Source organism: Elephas maximus, chromosome X (assembly GCF_024166365.1).
Source record: "Elephas maximus indicus isolate mEleMax1 chromosome X, mEleMax1 primary haplotype, whole genome shotgun sequence".
Taxonomy (NCBI): Eukaryota; Metazoa; Chordata; class Mammalia; order Proboscidea; family Elephantidae; genus Elephas; species Elephas maximus.
In genome coordinates, this window is record NC_064846.1 from 133,523,025 (window position 1) to 133,536,624 (window position 13,600).

At 39.3% G+C, this 13,600-nt stretch overlaps 1 pseudogene; it reads right to left on the bottom strand.

The window, feature by feature from the left end:
• Positions 1-487: 487 nt before the first annotated feature.
• On the bottom strand, positions 488-11,849 carry LOC126068625 (60S ribosomal protein L12-like; annotated as a pseudogene).
• Positions 11,850-13,600: the final 1,751 nt, after the last annotated feature.

Here is a 13,600-nt window from a genome sequence, read left to right on the forward strand (position 1 = left end):
AACTCAAGGAGAGATGATTTTGAATATTGAAAAAATAGAGCCCTTTGAATCACGTGCAAATACATAAACTCCATCAATGTCATTTACAGAGGACAGAGGCTTTGGATGTTGTTACAGGAATGGTTGGCTCCCATAATTTCCCATCCTGAAAGTCAGCAACCTTTCAAGGCCAGGAGGCAGGATCCTGATCACTGTTTTTTAAAAAAATTATTATTCTGGTAAGAATATGTATAACAAAACATTCGCCAATTCAGTAATTTTTACATATACAATTCCGTGATACGTTACACTCATCATGTTGCTGCTCATTGTTTTTAAGTGCTCCGAAGGCCTGGGAAGGAGTGGGGAGCAGTGGAGGAAGGAACGAGAGAATGTGAGAGCCCCAGAAGAAGGTTTGGGGATGGATGTTTCAGTATTCTCAAAATTATTATTTTTATTTATTTGTTTATCAAATGATCCTTTATTGAAACATTTTCCTTTGTAGTTCTTAGCTAGCTGGGCATTCCATTGCACCACTGTTGATGCTATATTTGATGTCATGAAGGTGGTGGCCATCAAGATTGCAGACAACAGATGGAGCAGTCCCTGTTGTTGCTAGGTGCCGTCGAGTCAGTTCCTACTCATAGCTACCCTATGTATAACAGAACGAAACACTGCCCAGTCCTGCGCCGTCCTCACTATCATTGTTATGCTTGAGCCCATTGTTGTAGCCACTGTGTCAGTTCATCTCATTGAGGGTCTTCCTCTTTTTTGCTGACCCTCTATTTTACCAAGCATGATGTCCTTCTCCAGGGACTGGTCCCTCCTGATAACATGTCCAAAGCATGTGAGACAAACTCTCACCATCCTTGCTTCTAAGGAGCATTCTAGTTGTACTTCTTCCAAGAGAGATTTGTTTTTTCTTTTGGCAGTCTGTGGCATATTCAATATTCTTCTCCAACACCGCAATTCAAAGGTGTCAGTTCTTCAGTCTTCCCTATTCGTTGTCCAGCTTTCACACCCATATGAGGCAATTGAAAACACCATGGCTTGGGTCAGGCGCATCTTAGTTTTCAAGGTGACATCTTGTTACTTTTCAGCACTTTAAAGAAGTATTTTGCAGCAGATTTGCCCAAAGCAATGCGTCTTTCGATTTCTTTTTTTTTTAACTTTTATTGCGCTTTAAATGAATAAACCAAGTCAGTCTTTCATACAAAAACTTACATACATCTTGATATATACTCCTAGTTGCTCTCCCTCTAATGAGACAGCACAATCTTTCCCTCCACTCTCTCTTTTCATGTCCATTCAGCCAGCTTCTGACCCCCTCTGTTCTCTCATCTCTTCTCCAGACAGGAGTTGCCCACATAGTCTCGTGTGTCTACTTGACCCAAGAAGCTCACTCTTCCCCAGCATCATTTTCTATACCATAAAAAAAAAAAAAAAAAGTCCAGCCCAATTCCTGTCTGAAGTGTTGGCTTTGGGAATGGTTCCTGTCTTGGGCTAACAGAAGGTCTGGGCACCATGACCTTCGGGGTCCTTCTAGTCTCAGTCAGACCACTAAGTTTGGTCTTTTTAGGAGAATTTGAGATCTGCATCCCACTGTTCTCCTGCTCCCTCAGGGGTTCTCTGTTGTGTTCCCTGTCAGGGCAGTCATCGGTTGTAGCTGGGCACCCTCTAGTTCTTCTGGTCTCAGGCTGATGGAGTCTGTGGTTTATGTGACCCTTTCTGTCTCTTGGGCTCCTAATAATTACCTTGTGTCTTTGGTGTTCTTCATTCTCCTTTGCTCCAGGTGCGTTGAGACCCATTGATGCATCTTAGATGGCTGCTTGCTAGCAATTTAAGACCCCAGAAGCCACTCTCCAAAGTGGGATGCATATTTGTTTTCTTAATAGATTTTATTATGCCAATTGACTTAGATGTCCCCTGAAACCATGGTCCCCAAACCCCCACCCTTGCTACGCTGGCCTTTGAAGTGTTCAGTTCGTTCAGGGAACTTCTTTGCTTTTAGTTTAGTCCAGTTGTGCTGACCTCGCCTCTATTGTGTGTTGTATTTCCTTTCACCTAAAATAGTTCTTATCTAGTATCTAATTAGTGAAAACCCTTCTCCCTCCCTCCCTCCCTCCCTTCCTCCCTCCCCCCTCTCGTACCCATCAAAGAGTATTTTCTTCTTTGTTTAAGCTATATTTCGAGTTCTTATAATAGTGGTCTTATACAATATTTGTCCTTTTGCAACTGACTAATTTCACTCAGCATGATACCTTCCAGATTCCTCCGTGTTATGACATGTTTCACAGATTCATCGTTGTTCTTTATTGATGTGCAGTATTCCATTGTGCGAATATACCATAGTTTATTTATCCATTCATCCCTTGATGGGCACCTTGGTTGCTTCCATCTTTTTGCTATTGCAAACAATGCTGCAATGAACATGGGCGTGCATACATCTGTTTGTGTAAAGGCTCTTATTTCTCTAGCATACATTCTAAGGAGTGGGATTCCTAGATCGTATGGTAGGTCTATTTCTAGCTTTTTAAGGAAGCACCAAATCAATTTCCAAAGTTGTTGTGCCATTTCACATTCCCACCAGCAGTGTATAAGTTTTCCAGTCTCTCCACAACCTCTCCAACTTTTATTATTTTGTGTTTTTTGGATTAATGCCAGCCTTGTTGGAGTGAGATAGAATCTCATTTTAGTTTTGATTTGCATTTCTCTAATGACTAATGATCGTATACATTTCCTCATGTCTCTGTTAGCTGCCTGAATGTCTTCTTTAGTGAAGTGCCTGTTCATAACCTTTGCCCGTTTTTTAATTGGGTTATTTGTCTTTTTGTAGTTGAGTTTTTGCAGTATCATGTAGATTTTAGAGATCAGATGCTGATCAGAAATGTCATAACTAAAAACTTTTTCTCTGTCTGCAGGTAATCATTTTACTCTTTTGGTAAAGTCTTTGGCTGAGCATAGGTGTTTGATTTTTAGGAGCTCCCAGTTATCTAGTTTCTCTTCTGCATTGTTAGTAATGTTTTATGTACTGTTTATGCCATGTATTAGGGCTCCTAACGTCGTCCCTATTTTTTCTTCCATGATCTTTATTGTTTTAGATTTTATATTTAGGTCTTTGATCCATTTTGAGTTCATTTTTGTGCATGGTGTGAGGTATGGGTCTTGTTCCATTTTTTTGCAGATAGATATCCAGTTATGCCAGCACCATTTGTTAAAGAGATTGTGTTTTCCCCATTTAACTGACTTTGGGCCTTTGTCAAATATCAGCTGCTCATATGTGGATGGATTTATGTCTGGATTCTCAATTCTGTTCCGTTGGTCTGTGTAACTGTTGTTGTACTGGTACCAGGCTGTTTTGACTACTGTGGCAGTATAATAGGTTCTAAAATCAGTTAGAGTGAGGCGTCCCACTTCATTCTTCTTTTTCAGTAATGTTTTACTTATCTGAGGCCTCTTTCCCTTCTATATGAAGCTGGTGATTTTTTTCTCCATCTCATTAAAAAATGTTGGAATTTGGATCGGAATTGCATTGTATCTATAGGTGGCTTTTGGTGGAATAGATATTTTTCAATGTTAGGTCTTCCTATCCATGAGCAAGGTATTTTTTTTCCACTTACGTATGTCTCTTTTGGTGTCTTGTAGTTTTCTTTGTATAGGTATTTTATACCTCTGGTAAGAGTTATTCCTAAGTATTTTATCTTCTTGGGGGCTATTGTAGATGGTATTGATTTGGTGATTTCCTCTTCAATGTTCTTTTTGTTGGTGTAGAAGAATCCAACTAATCTTTGTATGTTTATCTTGTATGCTGATACTCTGCTGAACTCTCATATTAGTTTCAGTAGTTTTCTTGAGGGTTCTTTAGGGTTTTCTGTGTATAAGATCATGTCATCTGCGAATAGAATACTTGTACTTCTTTCTTATCGATCTGTATGCCCTTTATTTCTTTATCTAGTCTAATAGCTCTGGCTAGGACCTCCAGCACAATGTTGAATAAGAGTGGTGATAAAAGGCATCCTTGTCTGGTTCCTGATCTCAAGGGGAATGCTTTCAGACTTTCTCTATTTAGGATGATGTTGGCTGTTGGCTTTGTATAAATGCCCTTTATTATGCTGAGGAATTTTCCTTCTATTCCTGTTTTGGTGAGAGTTTTTATCATGACTGGGTTTTGGACTTTGTCCAGTGCCTTTTCTGCATCGATACTTAAGATCATGTGGTTCTTCTCTTTTGTTTTATTTATATGATGGATTACAGTAATTGTTTTTCTAATGTTGAACCATCCCTGCATATTGGTATGAATCCCACTTGGTCATAGTGAAATTTTTTTTAATATGTTGTTGAATTCTATTGGCTAGAATTTTGTTGAGGAGTTTTGCATCTAAGTTCATGAAGGATATAGATCTATAATTTTCCTTTTTTGTTGTGTCTTTACCTGGGTTTGGTATCAAGGATATGCTGCCTTCATAAAACGAGACTGGGAGTATTCTGTCCTTATCTGTGCTCTGAAATACCTTTAGCAGTAGTGGTGTTAACTCTTCTCTGAAAGTTTGGTAGAACTCTGCAGTGAAGCTGTCCTTGCCAGGGCTTTTTTTTGTTGTTGGGAGATTTTTAATTACGTTTTCAATCTCTTCTTTTGTTACGGGTTTATTTATTTGTTCTACCTCTGTTTGTGTTAGTTTAGGTAGGTAGTGTGTTTCTAGAAATTCATCCATTTCTTCTAGGTTTTCAAATTTGTTACAGTACAATTTTTCATAGTAATCTGACAATGATTCTTTTAATTTCAGTTGGATCTGTTGTAATATCGCCCATCTCATTACTTATTTGGGTTATTTGCTTCCTCTCCTGTTTTTCTTTTGTCAGTTTGGCCAATGGTTTATCAATTTTGTTAAGTTTTTCAAACGAACCAGCTTTTGATCTTGTTAACTCTTTCAATTGTTTTTCTGTTCTCTATTTCATTCAATTCTGCTCTAATGTTTATTATTTGCTTTCTTCTGGCACCTGAGGGTTTCTTTTGTTGCTCTCTTTCTATTTGTTCAAGTTGTAGGGATAATTCTTTGATTTTGGTCCTTTCTTCTTTTTGTATGTGTACATTATTGACATAAATGGACCTCTGAGCACTGCTTTTGCTGTGTCCCAAAGGCTCTGATAGGAAGTGCTTTCATTCTCCATTAGATTCTATGAATTTCTTTATTCCATCCTTCATGTCTTCTATAACCCAGTCTTTTCTGAGCAGGGTATTGTTCAGTTTCGAAGTGTTTGATTTCTTTTCCCAGCTTTTGCTGTTATTGATTTCTACTTTTATGACCTTATGGTCAGAGAAGATACTTTGTAATATTTTGATGTTTTGGATTCTGCTAAGGCTTGCTTTATGACCTAATATGTGGTCTATTCTAGAGAATGTTCCATGTGCACTGGAAAAGAAAGTATACTTGGCTACTGATGGGTGGAATGTTCTGTATATGTCTGTGAGGTAAAGTTTGTTTATTGTGGCATTTCAATCTTCCCTGTCTTTACTGAGCTTCTTTCTGAATGTTCTGTCCTTTACTGAAAGTGGTGTGTTGAAGTCTCCTGCTTTTTTTTTTTTTTTTTACTATAAATGTGGAGCTATCTCACTTTTCAATGCTGTAAGAGTTTGTTTTATGTATTTTGGAGCCCTGTCACTGGGTACATAAGTATTTAATATAGTTATGTCCTTCTGCTGTATTGTCCCTTAAATCATTATATAGTGTCCTTCCTTGTCCTTTGTGGTGGATTTAACCTTAAAGTCTATTTTGTCAGAGATTAAGACCGCCACTCCTTCTCTTTTTTGATTGTTGTTTATTTGATATACTTTTTTTCTATCCTTTGAGTTTTAGTTTGTGTTTCTAAGTCTAAGGTGTGTCTCTTGTAGGTAGTATATGGATGGATTGTGTATTTTTTAATCCATTCTGCCACTCACTGCCTCTTTATTGGTGCATTTTAGTGCTTTTATTTTGATGTCTTTTTTTGTGTGTTGTCAGTTTCTTTTTCCCACTTAATTTTTTGTGCTGAGTAGTTTATCTTTATATATTGTCTTTTCCTCTTATTCATCATAGTTGATTTTGTTTCTGCTTTCTATTTTTTCTTGTATTTTATTTTGATTAGTAGGATTGTTAGTCTCCTTTGTTGTTACCTTAATATTTACCCCTATTTTTCTAAGTTTAAACCTAACTTGTCTTTCTTTATATTGCCTTGTCTTCCTCTCCATATGAAAGATCTATGACTACATTTCTTAGTCCCTCTTTATTGTTTTAATGTTGTCTCCTTTTATGTAATAACATCGCTGTTTTCCTGTTGTGAACCTTTTTTAATCTTGATTTATTTTTGTGATTTCCCTGTCTGAGTTGACCTCTGATTGCTCTGTCCAGTGTTCTAGTCTTGGGTTGATACCTGATATTACTGATCTTCTAGCCAAAGAACTCCCTTTATTATTTCTTGTAGTTTTGGTTTGGTTTTTATGAATTTCCTTAACTTCTGTTTATCTGGAAATGTCCTAATTTCACTTTCATATTTGACAGTTTTGCTGGATATATGATTCTTGGCTGGTAATTTTTTTCCTTCAATGCTTTATATAAGTTATCCCATTGCCTTCTTGCCTGCATGGTTTCTGCTGCGTTAAAAAAAAAAAAACCCAGTGCCATTGAGTCTATTCCGACTCATAGCGACCCCATAGGACAGAGTAGAACTGCCCCATAGAGTTTCCAAGGAGCACCTGGTGGATTTGAACTGCTGACCCTTTGGTTAGCAGCCGTAGCACTTAACCACTACACCACCAGGGTTCCCTCTGTTGAGTAGTATGAGCTTATTCATATTGACTGTCCTTTGTAGATGACTTTTTGTTTATCCCTAGCTGCTTTTAAAATCTTTTTACCTTTCATTTTGGCATTTTTGATTATAATATTTCTTGGTGACTTTCTTTTAGAATCTACCTTATGTGGAGTTTGATGGGCATCTTGGATAGATATCTTCTCATCTTTCATGATATCAGGGAAGTTCTCTGCCAACAAATCTTCAACAATTATCTCTGTATTTTCTATTATCCCTCTCTGTTCTGGTACTCCAATCACTTGTAGGTTGTCTCTCTTGATAGAGTCCCACATGATTCTTAAGATTTCTTCATTTTTTAAAATTCATTTATCTGATTACATTTTTCATTTTAAAAAATCCTTTTATCTGATTTTTCTTCATCACTTCTGCCTTCCACTTGGCTCAATTCTGCTCCTCTGACTTTCTATTAAGTTGTCTAATTCTTTAATTTTATTGTTAATCTTCTGAATTTCTGATTGCTGTCTCTCTATGTATTCTTGCAGCTTATTAAATTTTTCATTATGTTCTTGAATAACCTTTTTAATTTCTTCAACTGCTTTATCTGTGTGTTCCTTGGCTTGTTCTGCATATTGCCTGATCTCCTTCCTGATATCTTGAAGAGTTCTGTATATTAATCTTTTGTATTTTGCATCCGGTAATTCCAGGAAGGCACCTTCATCCAGAAGATCCATTGATTCTTTGTTTTGAGAACTTGTTGACGCAATTATGGTCTGCTTCTTCATGTGATTTGATATTGACTGTTATCTCCATGCCATCTATAAGTTATTGTGTTAGTTTATTTTATGTTTGCTTACTATATCCTAGCTTCTTGCTTTGTTTCATTTTGATATGTCCTAATAGGCTGCTTGAGTGAACTTGCTTATTTTTGCCTTTGATGCTCTGATGTCCTGTCACCAGATGGCTAGAGCTGTTACCAGGTATATGAGTCTAGGAGTCCATTCACTTTTCTTGTATGGATTCAGCTCAGGTGTCCAGGTAGTTGGTCATGAAGTGTGGTACAGGCTCTGTCCTACAGTCTTAGAGGGGCAGGGATGACTGATGTAGGTACCAGTATCTGGTTGCAGCAGGGTGTCATGCTCTGAACAAGGCAGGGAGCTGACAACCATCCTCTGAGTGCCTGTGAGGAAAGGGCATCCCTGTTTTCTAGAGTGCACAGGTAGGTGGGTGCTGCAGATGGACCTTGGGTACCCAGTGCTTTTGGTTGCAAGGACTGGGAGGCACCAGTTATCCTTAGACCCCTGTCACAGGTGGCTGTGTGACCTGAGTGGAGCCACGAGTCCTTAGGCCCCTGATGTGGGTAGGTGAGGACCCTGTTTAATAGGCAAAGCAGTGTCAAACATCAAACACCCACCTCTCCACCGTACAGCTGAAGCAGTTGTAGTCTGCCAACAAGGGCCTATTCTCCCGAAATGGGCCCACACAGGTACATGCAGGGGGGAAAGATATTCAAAGTTCATGGACCTTTTATGCCTGGACAGGAGCTGCTTCTATCCTGAGCTCCTCAGGTTAGTGGAGCTGACAGATTATCTTTTCCCCAATTTTGAATTTATTCCTTCTCTAAGTTGGAGAGAATGGTTCAGGATGTGCAACAGAACCTATCTCAGGCCCAGGAAAATTGACAGCCACTGAAGCCAGCTTGGGGCCTGGGGGTGCAGTAAAATATACCCAAGTACTTAGCTTTTGTGGAGAGCATCATTCTTCTCTGGTTCCGGAGGTGTGAGTAGGCTGTGAGTCTGGCTGTTCCTCCTGGAGGAAACTGCGGCCAAGCGCTACCACCAGCCTAGTGCAGCCTGAGGGATGCCAGGGATTCAGGTCCAGCAGCTCCTCTCCACTTCTGAACCATCTCTCCCTCCTCATGCTGCTCAGTTCATTTTCTATCTTTGCCGTTGATGTTCAGGGCTTCTAGTTTGTCATAAATATAATCCTTTCACTTGTTTTTTGGGGTTTTGTTGTAAGAGGGTTCAGCGGAAGGGTCTGACTACTCCGTCATCTTGGCCCCGCCTCACGTCTTTTGATTTCTTGACTGCTGCTTCCATGGGTGTTAATTGCGGTTCCAAGTAAAATGAAATCCTTGACAACTTCAATCTTTTCTCCATTTACGATGATGTTGCTAATTGGTCCAGCTGTGAGGATTTTTGTTTTCTTTATGTTAAGGTGTGATCCATACTGAAGGCTGTGATCTTTGATCTTCGTCAGTAAGTGCTTGAAGTCCTTTACACTTTCAGCAAGCAAGGTTGTGTCAACTGCATATTGAAAGTTCTTAATGAGTTCCTCCAATCTGATGCCCTGTTCTTCTTCATATAGTCCAGCATCTTGGATTATTTGCTCAGCTTACAGGTTGAATATGTATGGTGAAAGGATACAACCGTGATGCACACCTTTCCTGACATTAAACTACGCACTATTACCTTGTTCTGTTTGGACGATTGTCTCTTGATCTATGTACAGGTTCTTAATTGAGCACAATTAAGTGTTCTGGTATTCCCATTCTTTACACTGTTGTCCATAATTTCTTATGATCTACACAGTCAAATGCCTTTGCATAGTCAATAAAACAGGTAAACATCTTTGTGGTATTCTCCATTTTTAGCCAGGATCTATCTGACATCAGCAATGATATACTTTGTTCCACATTCCTTTCTGAATCCAGCTTGAATTTCTGGCAGTTCCCTGTCTATATGCTGCTGTAGCCACTTTTGGATGTTCTTCAGCAAAATTTTACTTGAGTGAGATATTAATGATATTGTTAGATAATTTCCACATTCAGTTTGATCACCTTTGTTGGGAATAGGTATAAATATGGATCTCTTCCAGTCAGTTGACCATGTAGCTGTCTTCCAAATTTTCAAGTGAGCTCTTCCAGTGCTGCATCCATTTGTCAAAACATCTCACTTGGTATCCTGGCAATTCCCGGAGGCTTGTTTTTCGCCAATGCCTTCAGTGCAGCTTGGACTTCTTCCTTTAGTACCATCAGTTTCTGATCATATGCTACCTTATGATTGAACATCGACAAATTCTTTTTGCTATAGTGATTCTATATATTCTTTCCATCTTCTTTTGATGCTTCCTGCATCGTTTAATGTTTCCCCTTAGAATCCTTGAATATTACAACTCGAGGCTTGATTTTTCTTTAGTTCTTTCAGCTTGAGAAATGCCGAGCATGTTCTTTCCTTTCGGTTTTCTATCTCTAGGTCTTTGTGCATGTCATTCTAATACTTAAGCTTGTCTTCTCCAGCTGCCCTTTGAAATCTTCTGTTCAGGTCTTTTACTTCATCATTTCTTCCTTTTGCTTTAGCTAATCGCTGTTCAAGAGCAAGTTTCAGAGTCTCTTCTGACATCCATTTTGGTCTTTTCTTTCTTTCCTGTCTTTTTAATTACCTTTTGCTTTCTTCATGTTTGATATCCTTGATGTCATTCCACAACTGGTCTGGTCTTTGGTCATTAGTGTTCAATAGGTCAAATCTATTCTTGAGATGTTCTCTAAATTGAGGTGGGATATACTCAAGGTTGTACTTTGGCTCTTGTGGACTTGTTCTAATTTTCTTCAGTTTCAACTTGAACTTGCTTACGAGCAATTGATGGTTGATGGGCTGTTCCTCAGTTGGCCCCTGGCCTTGTTCTGACTGATGATGTTGAGATTTTCCATTGTCTCTTTCCACGGATGTTCATTTGATTCCTGTATTTTCCATCTGGCGAGGTCCATGTGTATAGTCACCATCTATGTTGTTGAAAAAAGTATTTGCAATGAAGAAGTCATTGGTCATGCAAAATTCTATCATGCAATCTCCAGCACCGTTTCTATCACCAAGGCCATATTTTCCAGTTACTGACCCTTCTTCTTGTTTCCAACTTTTGTGTTCCAATCACCAGTAGTTATCAATGCTTCCTGATTGCATGTTGTATCAACTTCAGACTGCAGAAGCTGGTAAAAATCTTCAATTTCTTCATCTTTGGCCTCAGTGGTTGGTGTGTAAGTTTGAAAAATAGTCGTATTAACTGGTCTTCCTTGTAGGTGTATGGATATTATGCTATCACTGACAGCGTCGTACTTCAGGATAGATCTTGAAATGTTCTTTTTTACAATGAAAGCAACTCCATTCCTCTTTAATTTTTCATTCCCAGCATAGTAGACCATATGATTTTCTGATTCAAAATGGCCAATACCAGTCCATTTCAGCTCATAATGCCTAGGATATTGATGTTTATGTGTTCCATTTCATTTTTGACGATTTCCAGTTTTTTTAGATTCATACTATGTACATTCCACTTTCCTATTATTAATGGATGTTTGCAGCTGTTTCTTCTCATTTTGAGTCATGCCACATCAGGAGATGAAGGTCCCGAAAGCTTTACTCCATCCACGTCATTAAGGTCGACTCTACTTTGAGGAGGCAGCTCTTCCCCAGTCATCTTTTGAGTGTCTTCCAACCTGGGGGGCTCATCTTCCAGCACTATATCAGACAATGTTCAGCTGCTATTTATAAATTTTTCACTGGCTAATTCTTTTCTGAAGTAGACTGCCGGTTCCTTCCTTGTAGCAGTCCCTAGGATTTCTTTAATATTTCCACAGAGTTCTCTGGCTACAGATTGGTGCTGCATCAGTTGGGCAATGTTGACAATCTCATCAAAAGTGATATTTTTAACCTGCTTACTATTTTTCTGATTCTTTGTTTCTCTGGGTGGTTCCTTGAGGGCTTCGAGAATCAGGTCAGAGGCAGAAGGTACCACCTCAATCTGGGCCTATCTTTCTGAATGGCCTGTTTCACTATAATCCTTGAACACTTCTAGTAACTGGTTGCCTTGGCAATGTCATCACCAACCTTTTCTGGAGACATACCCAGGGGTCCAATCTTGGGGGCCAGGGTGGACATGCCACTGACTTTCCCCTTAGTGTACCTCAGGTAGGTGACTTTGATCTTGTTGGGGTCAAACTTGAGTGGCATGGAAGAGACAGCTGGTGCCGGATTAACCCCGACACTGGACAATTGAAGAAAGTTGCACCTAGGCCTCCTCTGAGCCAAAAGCTGAGAGGCCAGAAGTTGCACCGACTACCTCAAAATTATTTTATTAATAGGGTTGTACATTTAACTACACTGGAGCCAAGAAGGGACTAGGGAAAAAAAAAAACAAAGTTTAGAATTTAGAGATGTGGCAGACAGTGTCAGTGCCCCACTCATATTCCCTTGACACCAAGAACAAGGCTTCCTATTGCAAGCACTGTGACACTCAGCCGAGCACTTTCTTTCAGCTGCGGGCAGTGCAGACAGGAAGTATGAGAGAGTTAACACCCCTGGGAGCAGCCCTTAGCCAAAGATGGATAGGAGGACTTTAAGATAAATACTCTAGTTGCCTTTCTTCTCTGGGCAGAAGGAATGGAGGTATGAGGGTTGGCGTGGTTAGACAATTTTGAAATATATTCTATGCTATCACCCAGAGGTCCCAGTGGGATTAAGCCTCAGTTGCCCATAACAGTACCCTGCTCAATAACTCACCCTTTTTGTCTTTCTTCTTTTCCCTGTCTCTTTCCCACTCCCCTGCTGGTGTTTTCTGGGATCACCAGTCCCTCTCAAAAATTTTTTTTGTGCTCAAAAGCCCTGTCTTGTGGTCTGCTTCTGGGGAAATCCAAACTAAGACAAGACGTCTCATACACAAGGTTAAGAATTTAATTGTTTTCCTGAGAAGACGTGTCTGCTTTGGACAAAGTGTTAAATAATATACTTTGTATAATATATCATGAGAGAGAAAAATACCGAAATCCTCTGTGATCAACAGTTCCTCCCTGGGTCACTTAGAACTCTATTGGCCTTTAAAATGTTAATAGGAGTTATCAGATTTTGGGGTCAAATAAGGGTACCAAACCAAACCAAACCCAGCCCACTGCTGTCAAGTTGATTCTGACTCATAGCAACCCTATAGGACAGAGTAGAACTGCCCCATAGGGTTTCTAAGGCAGCAAATCTTTATTAATGAAAGCAGACTACCACATCTTTCTCCCACAGAATGGCTGGTGGGTTCAAACCACCAACCTTTTGGTTAGCAGACAAGCACTTTAACCACTGTACCACCAGAGCTCCTTCAGATAAGCTTAAGATAAATGAAATGAAGCGTGTTTCTTCATTTCAGTACTCATATAGGCTTTAGAAAATTAATGGGCTTTGTAAATTTCCAAAAGTGCAGGCTACTGGATTCTCAAATTCAATTGATCTTAGATTTCCTTTTCCTCAAGAAACTCTAACACCCTGCAGAAGGCTGGCATCTCAGGGTATACAGTTTCGGAAAGGACTTGGTGATCAAGCTACAGAATTAAAACATAAAAATTAAGATGTAAATTAGGCAATTTTTTCTGGTGGTGTGAATGCTGCATTTTAGGCAAGCAGAGGAACAGCCATCTATAGACTGAGCTCAGATGTCAATGTTTCTTTTATGCAGAAAACCAGTTATTTATTTTGTTTGATTTGAACATTCATTGAGAAGAGAGGCAGACAAACTTGTTCCTCAAAGTGTGGTCCATGGACTAGCAACATCAGCGTCACCGAGGAGCTTGTTAGGAGTGTAGAACCTCAGGATCCACTCCAAACTTACTGAATCAAAATGTGCATTTTAACAAGATAGTCAAGTGATTTTTAGGAAGGTTAATATTTGAGAAGCAATGGAATAGACGTCAACTCATCAAAACTTCCAAATGGTATAGGAATCTCCTGCAATCTGACCCTACAAGAAAATTCGTCATCCAACTTCTGCTTGAATATTCCCAGTGGCTGGAAAATTGCTACTT